At 66.4% G+C, this 17,050-nt stretch overlaps 1 long non-coding RNA gene across 1 annotated transcript; it reads left to right on the plus strand.

Annotated features, from left to right (window-relative positions):
* Window positions 1–2,384: 2,384 nt before the first annotated feature.
* On the plus strand, window positions 2,385–12,832 carry LOC142819214 (uncharacterized). Its single transcript, XR_012897016.1, has 3 exons — window positions 2,385–2,480; window positions 11,901–12,040; window positions 12,338–12,832. It is a non-coding gene; the product is annotated as an uncharacterized LOC142819214 (long non-coding RNA).
* Window positions 12,833–17,050: the final 4,218 nt, after the last annotated feature.

Below are 17,050 nucleotides of genomic sequence, written 5' to 3' on the forward strand. Positions count from 1 at the left end.
AAGTGGGGAAACTGAGGCACAGGAGGACTCGCCCAGGGCATCGGTGACAAAGCCAGGAACGGACCTCACGTCTCCGGGCTCCCGCGCCCTGGGACTCAGGCTAATACTCTCCCTGCCCCTGTGAGGGAGATGAGGCTGGGAGGGGTGCCTCGGTGTGAGGCGGGGGATGAGTCACACCCAGACAGCGCGCTGCTGGAGACCAGCCCAAGGCGGGGGAAGAGTGGAGATGGAGGCCGCGTGTGGGCCGGCTCTCTGGGGAGAGGGGAGCCAGACCACCAGCCACTTCTCCAGCTCTGCTTCGGGCTGCAGGGCCACTCCCCCAGCCCCTCGTGCTCACGGGCCTCCCGGCGCTCAGCGCAGCGGCCCGTGGCTGGAAACCGCGCGGGGGCAAAGGAGAAGGGAGCAGGGCGGGACTGGGCCGCGGAGGGGCTGGTCAGCAGGCGGGGGAAGAGGCGCCCGAGCTGCCAAGGTGCCTCTCCCGCAGGGCCGGCCCCTCGCAGCGGAGCGAGGCCCGAGGGATGTGCCCAGGACCTTGGCATGGGAAGGGCGCACGCAGCCCGCTCCCTAAGCCTGGGCCTGCCAGAGGGGGCCACTGTCCCTTTAAAGCTGCCCGTGAGCCAGCAGCGCCGCTGAGCAAGCGGCTGCGCCCGAGCAGGTGGCCGTGGGAGGAGGGGGCGGTGGGGGAGGCAGGCAGCTGGCCTGGGGCTCGCTCGCTGCAGCCGCCTGCCCAGGCCGGAGAGCAGCTTACAGCTGAGTCAGGGCGGGCGGCGAGCCGCGCTGATTCATGCTCTGGGCAATGGAGTGAGCCGGGGGGCGGCCCCTCCGGGGGCCTTTTCAGCCAGTCAAAGCCGCCGCAGAGGGAGCCAGGGGGACTGAAGCTCCCCAGCTCCTGCTGGCACCAGAGCAGCCAGACTCGGCTGCTCCCGGCAGTACCCGGGCGGGGCCTGCATCACCCCACAGAGCACCTGCCCCCGCACCTACACTGCCCCCCTCTGGGAGACCCGGGGCTTGCACTAGTGAGGGACTGCAGAGACACCAGGCAGGGGGCTGGTACAAGGGCACCAGCAGAGTTGAGGGGGCAGCCCGGGCCGGGATGGGGGGGCTGTGGGGCGAGTGGGGGGGGAGCCCGGGAGGAGATGGGGGGAGCCCGGGGCCGGGATGGGGGGGGCTGTGGGGCGAGTGGGCGGGAGCCCGGGCCGGGATGGGGGAGCTGTGGGGTGGGAGGGGGAGCCCGGGCCGGGATGGGGGACTGTGGGGCGAGTGGGGGGAGCCCAGGCCGGGATGGGGGAGCTGTGGGGTGGGAGGGGGAGCCCGGGCCGGGATGGGGGACTGTGGGGCGAGTGGGGGGAGCCCAGGCCGGGATGGGGGAGCTGTGGGGTGGGAGGGGGAGCCCGGGCCGGGATGGGGGGGTTGTGGGGCGAGTGCGGGGGAGCCCGGGCCGGGATGGGGGAGCTGTGGGGCGGGATGGAGGAGCCCGGGCCGGGATGGGGGGGTTGTGGGGCGAGTGGGGGGAGCCCGGGCCGGGATGGGGGAGCTGTGGGGCGAGTGCGGGGGAGCCCGGGCCGGGATGGGGGAGCTGTGGGGTGGGAGGGGGAGCCCGGGCCGGGATGGGGGGGTTGTGGGGCGAGTGCGGGGGAGCCCGGGCCGGGATGGGGGAGCTGTGGGGTGGGAGGGGGAGCCCAGGCCGGGATGGGGGGGCTGTGGGGTGGGAGGGGGAGCCCGGGCCGGGATGGGGGGGTTGTGGGGCGAGTGCGGGGGAGCCCGGGCCGGGATGGGGGAGCTGTGGGGTGGGAGGAGGAGCCCGGGCCGGGATGGGGGGGTTGTGGGGCGAGTGCGGGGGAGCCCGGGCCGGGATGGGGGAGCTGTGGGGTGGGAGGAGGAGCCCGGGCCGGGATGGGGGGGTTGTGGGGCGAGTGCGGGGGAGCCCGGGCCGGGATGGGGGAGCTGTGGGGTGGGAGGGGGAGCCCGGGCCGGGATGGGGGGGTTGTGGGGCGAGTGCGGGGGAGCCCGGGCCGGGATGGGGGGGCTGTGGGGCGGGATGGAGGAGCCCAGGTAGGAGGGGCTGCAACAGGACGGAGGGACGGTGCAACTCCCTTTTCCTGCAGCTTCCCTCCCCCTTTCCTGGCGGGCCCGGGGCACGTGCTGCGCCTTCCCCGGGACCTGGGCTCCAGCTCGGAGCTTCCCGGCAGGCCCCGGCTAATCCCCCCTGCCTGACCCCAGCCCGGCCCCAGGCTCGGCTCGCGCCGCCCCTCCCCCCGCGCTATAAATAGCGGCCGCTTCCCGTTTCCTAAATTTTCCCGCTGACGTAGCGCTCACGTCATTGTGTAGGTTGATGCTTTTCTATGAATGAGCCGAGATCCCCGTTACTACGAGCCGGAGCCTATAAAAGCCGGGCGGGCTGCGGCGGGCGGCAGCTGCAGCGGCTCCGGCTCCGGCTCCGGCTGGGGAGCGGCCGGCGTGGGACGGTGCTGCCGGGCCAGGTAAGGGCTGCGGGCCGGGCGCTGCGGCGAGCCCGGGCTCCAAGGGGGCTCAGCCCGCCACGGGCTCACGTGGCCCGGCTGCCGCCCATTGGCTCCCCCCGGCACGTGCCGCGGGGGCGGGGGGCTGCGGGGGGGCGGGGTGACGCCCCCCGCGGGGCAGGCAGCGCGGGCTGGGGCAGGAGCTCGAGACCAGGCTCCGCGAGGGACGGGGGCGCGGGCTGCTGCGGGCTCGGCGCTGTCCCCATCTGCGAGCCGCGGGGCGAGTGCGGCGCGGGGCTCAGGCTGGGCGGGACGAGGCGCAGTTGCGGGGCGGCTGGCACAGGTTCCCTGCGGGCCCGGTGAACCCCTGGGGACGCGTCGCCCGGCCCGGCCCTGCGGGTCTCCCGCACCCCCCGCTTCGCAGTGACTCGCGGGAGTGGCTGAGGCGGGGCCACTCGCACGTCAAGGCGGCTTCGCCCCCAGCCAGGGCAGCGCAGGAGCAGCCCGCAGCCGCGGCCGGGGGGCTGGACGTGGGGGAGCCGGTGAGGCTCCCCAGTAGGACCGGAGAGACTAGCGCGTCCCGGCGGGTCAGCCCTTGCGGCTTGTCCCGCCTGCTCTGCGGACCCTCCAGAGGCACCGGCCTCGCAGGTACCGTCGCCCTCGGGCTCCTCCGGCGACGCGACGCCCCGCTTCCCCGCGAGGCGTTAATCGTCGGGGCTGCCCGGCTCTGGCCGCACCCGCCCTGGCAGGGCGGGAGGTTGGACTGTCCGCAACGCCGGTCACGTGCAGAGCGGCCACACTGGTTCGGCCCCGTTGGCCACCGCTAGAGCGGAGCCGCCCGGGTCAGCATCCCGCAGGGCCGCGTGGGCAGGCTCAGCGGATCGCTGCAAACCTGAGTCCTCCGCTGCCTGATGCGCTGTGGGAGCTCTCCCTGCCCAGGAACGGCCAAGCGGCTCTGCCAGCAGCTGTGTTCCTAGCAGGGCAGGGGAGTTCCCCAAACAGAGGGCGGGGCCAGGGCAGCAGGGATCACAAAACACTGAGCAGCCCTCAGGACGGGATTGTGGGATACTGGCGGAAGTCGGTCCCTTCCAGGCCCCACTGGCGGCTCCTCAACAATAAAGGGAGGGCAGGAGAAAGGCCCCTCCCGGAGCAGGACGTTTCTTGTCCCCAGAGCTGGCTCTTTCCTCACTAGTCCCATTGCCCCAGAGCCGCTCTGGCTTGGCAACAGAAGGCAGGTTTTGGTGACAAGGTGCCAGTGGCCTTCGCCTCCTTCTCTGCGCTGCTGGGAGCCCAGCCCAGCCAGATGGCGGGTTTGTGACACTCTCAGCAACTGGATGCTGCTCCAATGGGCCCCTGGGCCTCCCTGAGCAGGCCCGTCATGCCTGGGGGGTCACTAACTGGGCTCTCCTGGTGGCGCAGCCCTTTGCCTTGAATTGCCTGAGCCAAGACCAAGGGCAGGGCAGGGCTGGGCCAGAGCCAGGGTCCCTGGGAAGCAGGAGCAGCCAGAGCCCAGCTCAATGAACCAGCCCTTACCTGGGTCTGACCCTGGTCTCTTGGGTGCCTGCTCTGCAAGCTAAAACCAGCCACCTGCGGCCCCAGGCTGGCTCTGCCACTGGGCTCCAGCTTGGCCTGCTGGGCTAGGAACTGGCAGCATGGGGTGCTGGAGGCCTCCTCAGACTTCCTGCCCCTCAGGGTCTGAGAGCCTGAACATTGAGTCGGCCATTTCCTAGCTCTGCAGCCCAGGCCGGTCCAAGGTAGACTGGCAGGATTAGGAGCTTTAATACCCTTCCCTTCGTACTAGCATTGAATGTGGGACAGACGCCCCCGCCGCCTCCTACATCCCGGGCCTCGGGGTCTGTAGCCGGGAGTTCCGTCGAGCTCCCCTGCCTGCAACCTGCTCTGCTCTAAACTGCTGCCAGGATGGGGATCCCTGGGGAGCAGGTATCAAAGTGCCGCTTCCTGGGAGTGGAAGTCAAGGGGGGATTCTCGCTAACTTAGAGCTGCCTATGCCGGGTTAGGGCAGGTTGCCAGCACTGGGTGGAGGGTTTTCATGCCCCTCAGAGGCCTGGTTCTATCAATCCAATTGCCTAGTCTAGGCCAGGCCTTGGTCTCTGGTCCCTTTGTTTCCTTGCCCCTTCTGGGGATTGCCTCTTTCAGACGGTCACAGGGGGATCATACCCCCCCCCCCCCCCCGTGCTCCTTGGCTTTTGCACAGCAAGCTTGGGTTTAGTCTTGCAGGACCCAGAACTGTGCAGGCGTTTGCTGGGAGAAACAGCCCAGCTGTGACCGCATGCCCTGCCACTCGCGTGTAGCCATCTCTGCAGGATGCGCCTTGAGGTCGCACTCGCTGGCCAGTAACATCCTTCGAGGTCCAGTTCCCAACAGAAGCTGCTGCTCTCCCAGGCCAGGCTGGGAAGGGGAAGCTGGTTCCTCTGGGAGAAGGATGAACTGCTGCCCCCACCAGGTGTAACTAGAGGTGACTGACCCCATGCTGGCCCAGGGCCTTTCCTTGGCAAAAGCAGGGCCAGACCTGTTAACCTCTTCCCTGGGAGCCTGTGTCTGCCCAGCTTTGACTAGAGATACCTGGCCTGCGAGTGCCCCACACCTAAGGAACCAGCCTTTTGAAAGGGAGGAGGGTCCTGACAGGCTGGGCCATGCTGGGGAGGGTTTTACCTGGAGCCAAGTGCAGCTTGAAGTTTAGCTACTCAAAGCACTTTCCCTTTTCCTCCTGTGACCGGAATGCCTTGTGCCTGAGAATTCCTTCTCCGCACTGACCCAGTGCTGGGTTTAAACCCAACTGCGGGGAACTCCAGGGGCAGTTGTAGGCTGATGCATACTGAGCAGTTATGGGGTTGAGTGTGTGGGGGGTCTCCCAGCAAGTAACTGAGGCTGGTGTCAGGGCTGTTGGCTCAGGCTGGGGCTAGACACAGGCGGTCAGAATGTGACCTGGAGGCTGCTTGGGAGAGGCTCAGGTTGTGAAGTCCCTCAGCAGAGCCTTATGAGGCACCCACTGGTCCAGGGCAGGAGGTGAGCAGCCCCTTGCTGGCCTGGAACAGGACCCCAGCGTTCCAAGGCGCCTAGGCTGTGCCATTGACTGTGGGGCATGGCAGGAGAAGCTTTTTCTTCTTCTGTTTCTTCAGCAGGAGCTTGCCAGCTCCCCAGCCATGTGCCTGCTTATTCTGACCCCTCTCGAGGAGCCAAGGTGAGCCTGGCATTGAGGTGTCTAGAATGGATGGCGAGATTCCCATTGGCTGTGTTGGTGTCAGGATATTGGCGAGACCAGCTGGGTGAACCGTTTTTATTAGACCAGCTGCATTTGGAGAGACACCCACTTTCCAGCAATGCGGGGGTGAGCAGGTGTGGGACAGGCCCCCACTGGCCTAGCTGAACACTAGGGCTGTGTCTAGACTGGCCAGTTTTTCTAGAAAATCAGCTGCTTTTCTGGAAAAACTTGCCAGCTGTCTACACTGGCCGCTTGAATTTCCGCAAAAGGACGGACGATCTCATGTAAGATCATCAGTGATTTTCTGGAAATACTATGCTGCTCTCATTTGAGCAAGTCTTTTTCCGAAAGACTTTTGCGCAAAAGGGCCAGTGTAAACACCACAGTAGTATTTTCCACAAAAAAGCCCCGATCGCGAAAATGGCAATCGGGGCTTTTTGGCGGAAAACTGCGTCTAGATTGGCCACGGATGCTTTTCTGCAAAAAGTGCTTTTGCGGAAAAGCATCCTGCCAATCTAGACGTGCTTTTCCGGAAATGCTTTTAACGGAAAAGTTTTCCATTAAAAGCGTTTTCAGAAAATCATGCCAGTGTAGACGTAGCCTAGGTGGAACCGCTCAGTAGCTACTTACACTGAGCTCAGTTCAAGGGGAAGCCGCCTGTTAACACCACAGCAGCCATAGGCCAAACAGAGGGGCTGGCAGGTCAGAGCGTTGTCATAGGCCATGGATCCAGTGTCTTAGGGCTCTGGTGATTTTAGTGGTTGCTGTGGGGATGAGGCCTGAGGGCTGGGGTGCAGACTGGCAGCTGCGTGAGGCACTTGCCAGGGGCTCTCGGCCGACTTTCTTTTAGCATTTCTCTGTGGGAGCTCCCTCGAGGAGCAGAGCGGAGGTCTGCTTTCACCCACCAGGGCCCTGGCTGTGGCCCCTTCCACAGCTGTTTTACCGAGGGCTGGGCTGAGCATACAGGGCAGGGGATGGGGAGGAAGAGTGAAAATTCCCTTCTCAAGGTCCGGTTCTGCTTGGCTGACTCTATTGCCAGCCATACAGAATCCCTCAGCTGGGCTTTGCCCCCAAGCCAGCAGCTCAGAAACATACCTCATTAGTGAGCTGGAACACGTTTGCTCTGGAGTCACCAAGAGATAATGAATCCCAATTTGGAATAAAGCCCAATGTACAGAAAGCCAAAGCTGAAGGGATAGTCCAAGGTAAATAGGCATCAGGCTTAAAAAATAAACCTTAATTTCTTCATGCCATGCACAGTCAACCTGTGGAACTCCTTGCCAGAGGAGGTTGTGAAGATCAGGACTTTAACAGGGCTCAAGAAAGAACTAGATACATTCATGGAGATTAGCTATTAGCTGCGATGGTCAGAGATGGTGGCCCTAGCATCTGTTTCAGAGGCTGGGAATGGGTGACAGGAGGGATTGCTTGATGATTCCCTGCTCTGTTTACACCCTCTGGGGCATCTGGCGCTGGCCACTGTGGGTAGACAGGACACTGGGCTGGATGGACCTTTGGTCTGACCCCGTGTGGCTGTTCTGGTGATCAGGGCCAGGTCTTGGCAGAGGAGAGGGGCTGGTCCGCTCCGTGCCCGCTGAGTATGGGGTGGGGAGCAGCGTTCCCTCTAATCGAGGTGTGGAATAAGCGTTCTGTGCAGCGAGTGGAGAATCTAGCCTGGCAGGGGTGGCTGTGAGACAAGGGAGTCAAATGCTACTTTCCAAGACAGAAAATGGGCAAAAAGCCCAGAGGTGGCAGCCAGATCCTGCTCCTGACCTTGCCTCTGCAGCGTGCTGGTGCTGAGCTGGTGGGAGAACCTGAGCAGGATGGAGCTGAGACTGCCTCCGGGGCCCCATCTGCCTGTGCCTGGCCACAGCCTGGCTCCTGCCAGCTGCCCCATATAATTGTGCAGGCAGGCACAGCGTGGGGGGCTGGGTGTTGGTGGGCCAGGCAGAGCATGGGGAGCTGGGTTTCTTCCAGCTGGGAACAGAGGACATCTCAATAGCCTCTGATGCCTCACTCAGCGCGCATAGGTGGTGACGACAGGAGCTGCCCTGCTGCCTGCCACCCCCTGGTGCCCTCCCCTGCCCTACATGGGCCATGAGATCTAGCCTGGGAGAGGAGAGTGTCTGGGGAGGCTCCTCTCCACGCCCCAGCCAGAGCATCTGGGGGAATCAATCCAGCGTCTCTGTTCTGGCTTTTGGGCCCATTTGTGTTCAGTGGGTTGGTGTTTCCTCCAAAGACTCCTGCCTCCCACCCCGCCCAATCCGTTCCCCTGGCCTGGTGCTCAGCAGATGCTGCAAGTTTCTTCAAGCAGCCTCAGCACTGCCCTGGGGTGGCAGGCGCAGAAGTGCCCCCACCTCCCCAGAACTGGTCCTCCGTCAAGCCTGTTCTTTGAGGGGGCCAACAAGCATGTGCACCGGGGGGGGGGGGGGTTGGACTTTCTGAAAACCTTGGACTCCTCGCCAAAGTTTCTTAAGCCGAGTGAGCAGTCATGGGATGAGAGGGAAGGTCCTCTCAGGGAGCGGTAACTGGCCAACAGACAGGAAGCGAAGGGTAGCAATACACAGGTCTCCCACTGGAGATGTAAATGGCAGGGTCTCCCATGGATCTGTACTGGGATCAGACCCATTCTGCATGTTCACAAATGATGGGGAAAGGGGGGTAAAGGGCCAAATTTTCAGAGAATACAACATTACTCGAGCTAGTTAAATCCAGAGCAGACTGTGAAGTTACCAAGGGACCTCCCAAGACTGGGTGACAAAATGGCAGATGAAATTCAGTGTTGATTAATGGACAGGGGGAAATGAGTCCCAGCAATTCATGCTAAACACTGGGCTCAAAATGAGCTGTTACTACTGAAGGATGAGCTCCTGGCATGGCTAGCCACCTGCCAACCCCACTCAGTGTGCAGTGGCAGGTAACGTGAGCCATTTGGAAAGCCCCAGAGAAGACCATGGCACTATAGAAATCCGGGGTATTGCCCGTATCTTGCTACTGGGTGCAGTCTGGTCTCATTTAAATAAAGATCTTAGAATTGGACAAAAGCACAGAGAGGGGCAATAAATAATTCAGGGTGTGAAACAGCTTCTGCGAGGAGAGCTGGCAAAGCCCAGGCCTGCGTCTCAGCCATGGAATGACAGATCTCCCACGGCCTGGGGGTTGTGGCGAAGGGGGGATCAGGAAGTGGGGACACAACACAAGAGCGGGGGGGTCGCCCCTGGACATGAACAGGCAGCAGGTTTACAAGCCGTCCGTCCGTCGGGGTCTTCCCGCAGCCAGCCTGGGGAACCCATTGCCGGGGATGTTGTGGGGGCCAAAAGCAAAACTGGGTTTTAAAAAGCATGAAATCCGTTGGTGGCGGTCAGTCCATCAGGGGCCGTTAGCCCAGGGGCCGTTAGCCCAGGGGCCAGCGCTGCACCCCATGCTCTGGGTGTCCCGAAGCCTGCTGGGCAGCAGGGGATGGAGCAAATTGCCCAGTCCTGCTAGTCCCTCTAAGCACCTGGCACCAGCCACTGCTGGACCACAGGACACTGGCTGTGGCCTGCTGGTCTGAACCCATGGGGCCTCCCTATGGCTTAGGGGGCCAGCACCCGGCAGCATGTGTAGGAGCTGGGGCCTAGGCCAGCCCTGTAACTCCTAGGCGTGCACTGGCTTCCCAGCAGCATGGTTCCTTCGGGGGAGGAGCGAGGCCAAGCTCCCCATGTCACCCTGCCCAGCCCGGAGGACGTGTCTGCAGAACTCACCCATAGCTCCATGCCACTGCCATCCCCATGCCCAAGGCCGTGAAGAGCCGCTTGTGGAGACTCTGGTGAGAAGATCCCACGTCAGCGCGTCGGCACCTTGGCTCTAGACTGCTTACTGCTACGTAGCGTGAGAGACACAGTAACAGTCTACAGTCATGGCTACTGAAGCATGACAGCTGCAGCGCCTGCACCCAGCGCCACCGAGCAGCCCGGCCCAGCCCACCCGGAGTGAAAGGGCTGCAGGCAGGCAGGGGCTGTTGCTCATCCATCGCTCCATCAACCATGTAGAGGGGGATCACAGGGACGGAAGCCCCGGGCTCGTGGGGGCGAGGAACAGGGGCAGCCGTAGCCATGCCAGCGGGAGGTGCTGTAACCAGCTGCCCATGTTTGCACTGGTGGTTCCTTCCCTGCCCTGGGTTGTGGCCTGGGCTGGGGACAGAGCAGGCGATCGCGTAGGGCTCCCCCAGACCTGCAGCTGCATCTAAGGTGCCAGCTGTGCCCGCCAGCCTCGGGGCCCGCCCCCCCCCCCCCCAGGCTGCGTGGAGCCATCGGGCTGTGGGCAGGGCAGGGCCTGGCGTGCAGGGGGACGCCTGCCTGCTCTTTCCGTGCCTGGGGGTGGCTGGGCTGCAGGCAGTTACCGGGGGCCTAGGAGGCAGAGACACGCGGCTGGGAAAGGTCCCCTGGGGGGCTCCGACTTCACCTTTAGCTCAGGCGCTGCATCTGGTCCCCGCTTCCCCCCGTGGGGCCATTCCCCAGGGCTCGCCGGCCGGGGCGCACGGCCCTTGCCTGTCGGAGGGGGCGGCCTGGCTGTGCCGGCTGCTGTCCATGGTGCTGAGCCGGCTCGGGCCACTGCAATTGCGCTCGCGCTGCGGTGGGGCAGGTCCCGGCGGGGGTCGCTGGAGCAGGCGCAGGGGGAAGGTTTTGTGCAGCGCTGTGAGCACATCGCCCCCCCCCCCCCGCACTTTCGGTCGCCCAGCGCCCACCGCCTGCTCGGCCTGGGCCCCTGCTGCTGCTCGGTCCTCCCGCAGCCTCACAGCCCCCGGGCTGGCGCCGCTGAGCCGGCGGGCACCTGCCTGCCCGGGCGCCGCCTCCCTGCGGAGCGGGTCTTGGGCGGGACAAGCCTCGCGGCTCCCCGCGGTGTCTAAGCCGCGCGCTGCGCGCAGCTGCCCCGACGCCGGCTCCGGAGGCTGGGCGCGTGCCCGCTCGAGGACAGGGACGGGGCTGCCTTGGGGCCAGCGGGCGGGTGTGTCCGCTCCGTGCGCCTGCCAGAGCCCGGCCCCCGCGCCCCGGGTGACGCCGCCGCGCTCGGCAGCCCCCGCTCTCCCGCCCCGGGCGCAATTAGCGCCCCCCCCGCGGCTGCGCGCGTGCCCAGCCCCCCCCTTTTCGGACACCCGCAGTGCGCCCAACCGCTGCCTCTGCGCTAGCCGGCCCCGGCCCCGCCAGGCTCGCTGCCCCGGTACTAGGAGACGCAAGAAGCTACTGAGCAGGGGCTTGCCGAAGCCCCAGGACGGGCAGTGACCAGGCCGGACAGCCACGGCCACAGGCAACGAGCCCGGCCAGTCTGGAGCGCTGGGGCAGGCCAGCAAGGCAGGTCTCCCCTGGGCTCAGTCGCCCACATCGGCAGGGCCTGGCCGGTCAGCAAACGCTGGAACTGGGCAGAGGGCAGCACAGCTGGCCCCATTCCCCGCCTTTGGGCGGCCCCAGGCACTTCAGGCAGCCAGGGTGTCCCTAGTCAGGCTGCTGCAGGCCTGACCCTGTTCTAGCCTGGCCTGAGATGGGGGCTGGCCTCCCTGGTGGGAGTTAGCGCAGTCGATAAGGTACAGAGGTTGAGGGTTCGTGTCCCACCCTGAGGGCAGCCCCCCCCCAATCTCAGCAAGGGACCTGGCGCCCCTGGAAGGTTGGGTTGGGGAAGCTGGTGGTGGCGACTGCCCCTCCAGGCGCTCTGGAACGTGTGACAGGGGCTGCTGACCCCCCCCCCGGCCCAGCAGGAGCCGCCCCACTTGACACACAGCCCCTCCCGCACTGGCTAGACCACATTGCACATCTCTTACCACACGGGCACACATGCCCAGCCAGCTCTTGGCGAAGCCCCTGCCTCCCTTGGGACCTATGGCCAGCTGCAAGAGCAACCGGCTGGCCTGGCTCACCGCATGCATGTGCTGCAGAGGAAGGTGTGTTCCATGTGCACCACAGCCATGCGTGCAGGAAGGCATGGGATGAGGAGAGGCTGCTGGATGGGGATGGGGCAGGCCGAGGGGGCAGGCCTGGTGGCCTTCCGTATGCACGTGCTCCAGTGGGGGGGCCACGTTCCAGCTGCTGGCATGTTGACACCCATTAACAGGGATGATGGGCAGGCGCCCTGGCCGCTGGCTGTGCCCCAGACTCCAGGGCCATTTCCAGCTGCCCACATCCCATGGGGGTTGAGTGCACAAAGCGCTTGGAGCTGCCACTAATGCAGTGACGCTGTTAGTGCAGCATCGCCAGGGCACGCCAGTGGGACAGCGGCCTCCCAGGCCCATCAGCACAGCAGGTGCTTGGGGACCAGCAGCAAAACCTCACAAGGGCGCAACCCAGCTGCACCGGAGCTTGGCCGGACTCCCCCAGTGGCTGAGCAGGTAGGTCTGTGGGCGTGGGGAGGGAATCTGGCCCCACCTGCCCTGGCTTCCCGAGCACGTTGCTGTGCCCGCCTCTCAGCCTTGAGCAGCTGCCACTTCCCCATGCCCCTGCTGGGGTTTCCACAGTGGCCACCAGCCTGCCTGTGGCTGGGTGCACACAAGGGGGGTGGGCAGGCAGAGGGAGGCTGCAAGCCTGGGCAGCTGTCCTGTGCTGGGCCCAGGGAGCGGTGGATGCTGTTTGGCATGGAGCAAAGCCCAGCTGCACCCGCCACCCCAGCCTGTCTCCTCCTGCTGCAGGGCCAGGGATGTGGATGGGCATGGGAAAGAGGGAGCCTAGCTGGGCACGTCCCAGGGAGAGGCGGCGCCTAGGAACTGCCCTGCCCAGCCTGAGAAGCTGCTGACTCTGGCCCCGTGAGAGCGACCTCCGGCTGATTCTAGGTGTGCGCGACCTGGGCTGCGCCTCACGGGACCCAGCTGGGCTCCCCTCTGCGCCTGGTGGGACGTGTTTCCCTGCAGGCTGTTGGGCAGGGGCCAGCACTAGGGAAGCACCGACTGGGTGGTGCTGCCCCGGCAGGCTTGTCTGGGGAGGTGGGGAGACCCGTCCGCACACAGTGGGCTCCGGGCTGATGTGTGTCTTGTCTCGCCCGCAGGTGCGGAAGGAGCAGCCCAGGCCTGTCACCCTGCTCTCCTGACACTGAACTGCGGAGGTTCCCTTGCGCCGCTCCTCGTCCGGCAGCAGGTGGCCCACACTGGTGCAGCCAGGCAGGGCTTGTACTCTCCTGCAGCCCCCAAGTGGGGGGGGGGGCAGAAAAAGGACTTGGAACCTCAAGGGCATAGCTGCGGCAGCACATGCTGGGCTTGACGCTGATTCCAGCTGGAAGATGGTGATTCCAGGCAGGAGCCTGGTGCCACCTGCTCTGCCCAGGGCGTGAGAAGGGCGATGAGCCTGGAACGGGGCAGGCCTGGTGAAGCAGGGTCTCCCCCAGCTCCTGCTGCTCCAGCCTGGACTCCTCCACCATGCAGCTGGGCTGAGGCTCCTGAGTGAGACCAGGGTGGTGCCTTGTGCTGAGCTGGGAGAGGTGAGTGGAGACCCAGGGCACAGCCTCCGGCCGCCCTGAGGCCTGCAAATCCAGGTGCTGGGGGGAAGGCTGAGGCCTCTGGAGTGCAAGGAGCAGGGGTAGGCAGGTGCAGAACTGGAGGCAGCTCTTCCCCCTCCCTGCCACGGCTCGTCTCCAGCGCACAGGCTGTGGGACTCCCTGCTGGAGGCCATCGGGACCAGGTGGGCAGGGGAGAGGAGCTGGGTGCTACCAGCCCCATGCAAAGGGGGTGGATCCTGCTGTGCTACTATGCAGGCGCCGGAGTCCTTGTCTCCTGTATTGACTGAGCCTGTTTTGTCCCTGTCACCATGGTACCAACTTCTCCTGCCCACGCCCATGTCTCCAGGGCAACCGTGGCTTTAGATTGTTACTGTGTCTTGTGTTGGTAACAGTCTACAGCCATGGTCGCTTGGGCCAGACGCACACTCCTCGGGGGCTGGAGCCCTGGTTCCCTCTGCAGACACATCCCGCCTGCACAGCCAGGAGCAGGCAGCTGGCCCTGTGTGGAAGGGGCCTTCCAGCCACTGCCACCCGCCCACAGAGACCGGCCGGGGGGGGCAGTGCCCACTTGCTCTGCGGGGAGGGGCTGCCCCTGTGGTGTGGCGGGGGGGGTCTGTGGGGGGGGCAGTGTCACACTTGCTCTGGGGGGAGGGGCTGCCCCTGTGGTGTGGCAGGGGGTCTGTCGGGGGGGGGCAGTGTCACACTTGCTCTGGGGGGAGGGGCTGCCCCTGTGGTGTGGCAGGGGGTCTGTGGGGGGGGCAGTGTCACACTTGCTCTGGGGGGAGGGGCTGCCCCTGTGGTGTGGCAGGGGGTCTGTCTGGGGGGGGCAGTGTCACACTTGCTCTGCGGGCAGGGGCTGCCCCTGTGGTGTGGCAGGGGGTCTGTCGGGGGGGGCAGTGTCACACTTGCTCTGGGGGGAGGGGCTGCCCCTGTGGTGTGGCAGGGGGTCTGTGGGGGGGGGCAGTGTCACACTTGCTCTGGGGGGAGGGGCTGCCCCTGTGGTGTGGCAGGGGGTCTGTCTGGGGGGGGCAGTGTCACACTTGCTCTGCGGGGAGGGGCTGCCCCTGTGGTGTGGCAGGGGGGGGTCTGTGGGGGGGGGCAGTGTCACACTTGCTCTGGAGGGAGGGGCTGCCCCTGTGGTGTGGCAGGGGGTCTGTGGGGGGGGCAGTGTCACACTTGCTCTGGGGGGAGGGGCTGCCCCTGTGGTGTGGCAGGGGGTCTGTGGGGGGGGCAGTGTCACACTTGCTCTGGGGGGAGGGGCTGCCCCTGTGGTGTGGCAGGGGGTCTGTGGGGGGGGCAGTGTCACACTTGCTCTGCGGGCAGGGGCTGCCCCTGTGGTGTGGCAGGGGGTCTGTCTGGGGGGGCAGTGTCACACTTGCTCTGCGGGGAGGGGCTGCCCCTGTGGTGTGGCAGGGGGGGTCTGTGGGGGGGGGCAGTGTCACACTTGCTCTGGAGGGAGGGGCTGCCCCTGTGGTGTGGCAGGGGGTTTGTGGGGGGGGCAGTGTCACACTTGCTCTGGGGGGAGGGGCTGCCCCTGTGGTGTGGCAGGGGGTCTGTCGGGGGGGGCAGTGTCACACTTGCTCTGGGGGGAGGGGCTGCCCCTGTGGTGTGGCAGGGGGAGTCTGTCGGGGGGGGGCAGTGGCTACACTAGTGAGCCAGGCATGGACTGAGGGCAGCATGGGGGTGTTTCACGGGGGAAGGGATGTAGCCTGCTGGCTGTCAGTGGCACCAGTGCAGACAGGGGCTGTGTTGTGGGCTGGGGGGGGGCGGCTGGTATGGGCTGGATGGGAGGGGCCGTGGTGCAGGTTGGGTGAGGAGGGGCCATCGTGCGGGTTGGGCGGGAGGGGGCCCTGGTGCGGGCTGGGCCGTGGTGCAGGCTGGGCGGGAGGGGGCCCTGGTGCAGGCTGGGCGGGGAGAGGGCCCTGGTGCGGGCTGGGCTGGGCGGAGCCGTGGTGCGAGCTGGGTGGGAGGGGCCCTGGAGTGGGCTGGGCTGGAGGGGGCCATGGTGCGGGCTGGGCGGGGAGGGGCCATGGTGCGGGCTGGGCTGGAGGGGGCCCTGGTGCGGGCTGGGCGGGGAGGGGCCGTGGTGCGGGCTGGGCGGGGAGGGGCCCTGGTGCGGGCTGGGCGGGAGGGGGCCCTGGAGTGGGCTGGGCGGGAGGGGGCCGTGGTGCGTGCTGGGCGGGGAGGGGCCCTGGAGTGGGCTGGGCAGGAGGGGGCCGTGGTGCGGGCTGGGCGGGGAGGGGCCCTGGAGTGGGCTGGGCAGGAGGGGGCCGTGGTGCGGGCTGGGCGGGGAGGGGGCCCTGGAGCGGGCTGGGCGGGGAGGGGGCCGTGGTGCGGGCTGGGCGGGAGGGGGCCCTGGAGTGGGCTGGGCGGGGAGGGGCCCTGGAGTGGGCTGGGCGGGAGAGGGCCCTGGTGCGGGCTGGGCGGGGAGGGGCCGTGGTGCGGGCTGGGCGGGGGCCCTGGTGCGGGCTGGGCGGGGAGGGGGCCGTGGTGCGGGCTGGGCGGGGAGGGGGCCGTGGTGCGGGCTGGGCGGGGAGGGGGCCCTGGAGTGGGCTGGGCTGGAGGGGGCCCTGGTGCGGGCTGGGCGGGGAGGGGGCCCTGGTGCGGGCTGGGCGGGGAGGGGCCCTGGAGTGGGCTGGGCGGGAGGGGGCCATGGTGCGGGCTGGGCGGGAGGGGGCCCTGGAGCGGGCTGGGCGGGAGGGGGCCGTGGTGCGGGCTGGGCGGGGAGGGGGCCGTGGTGCGGGCTGGGCGGGAGGGGGCCCTGGTGCGGGCTGGGCGGGGAGGGGGCCGTGGTGCGGGCTGGGCAGCAGGACGGCTATAGGGTGTCCGCTGAGGAGGCAGAATGTGTTGCAGAGTGAACTCGTTTCCCTTGCCTTGCGGGCTCGGATTTGCAGGAATCACTTGGGCAGATGGGCCCGGATGTGCCCAGTGCAGGGCAGCAGGATCACCTGGAGAAGCCAGCTGAGACAGGCAGGCGCCCCCGTCAGGCATGCATCATACAGCACTAGGCCTTGCTCACCTGCCTGCTGGAACGGGAGAAGAGACAGGCCGCCCCTTCTCCTTAGCTCAGTCACCCAGAGCAGAGGACGGAGCCACAGATGGGACCCGTGGCTACTCACTCGGGAGCCCTGAAAGCGCCGGGCCGTGTCACCGTGGGAAATGAGCTTCGCAGCAGCAGAGCGCTCATGCCGTGGGATCGGCTTTGCTGCCGCGGGGCGTGGAAGGGCCAGGGATTTCCCTTGCCCAGAAGCTGATCTCACCTATGCAGGCTGCTGGGCCCTGGCTTTCCTGGCTGCAGGGCTGGGGTCTCTGAGTGGCGGAGTGAGGCTCTCTGAGGGAAGGGAGCAGAGCCTGCACTGGGTTCGTAGCCAAGGGCTGTGCTGGTAGAGTCCATCCAGGTCTGCACTAACCCCCCCCGCCTCAGTGTGCAGCCCCTGGAGTAGTGTCCGGGTGCCGTGCCGCGCTTGGGGCTGTTCTCAGCTGGGCCTTGCCTGTCCGGGCCTTGGCCCAGTTTCTGCGGAAGTGCAGGGGCCGTAGGGCACTGGTGTCCCCAGGGTACCAGTCAGCCTGGGGGCAGATCTTAGGGACGTACCCACCCAGTATTCTGCCAGGAGCACTGGCTGTGGGAGAGATGTGCCCTGGCGGGTCTGCAGGGTGCTGGACCGCACGGCTGAGTTCTTACCTGGCCTTCCCCAGCTCTGGGGTGCTGCAGTGCAGGGTGCTTCCAGCCTCCCAGAGCAGTAGGAGTTCACCTGCAGATTCCAGCTCTCACCGCACGTAAACTCTTACTGTTTGGGGAGACCCAAGGCCAGGGGGGCTGCGCAAAGTGCTCGTGCTGCTGCCTTAGGCCAGGCCAGGGAGAAGAAACGATTAATGCAGGGCAGGGGTCCCTGGCCCCCCACTCCCACCTATA

The sequence above is a fragment of the Pelodiscus sinensis genome, chromosome 21 (genome assembly GCF_049634645.1).
Source record: "Pelodiscus sinensis isolate JC-2024 chromosome 21, ASM4963464v1, whole genome shotgun sequence".
Classification (NCBI taxonomy): domain Eukaryota; kingdom Metazoa; phylum Chordata; order Testudines; family Trionychidae; genus Pelodiscus; species Pelodiscus sinensis.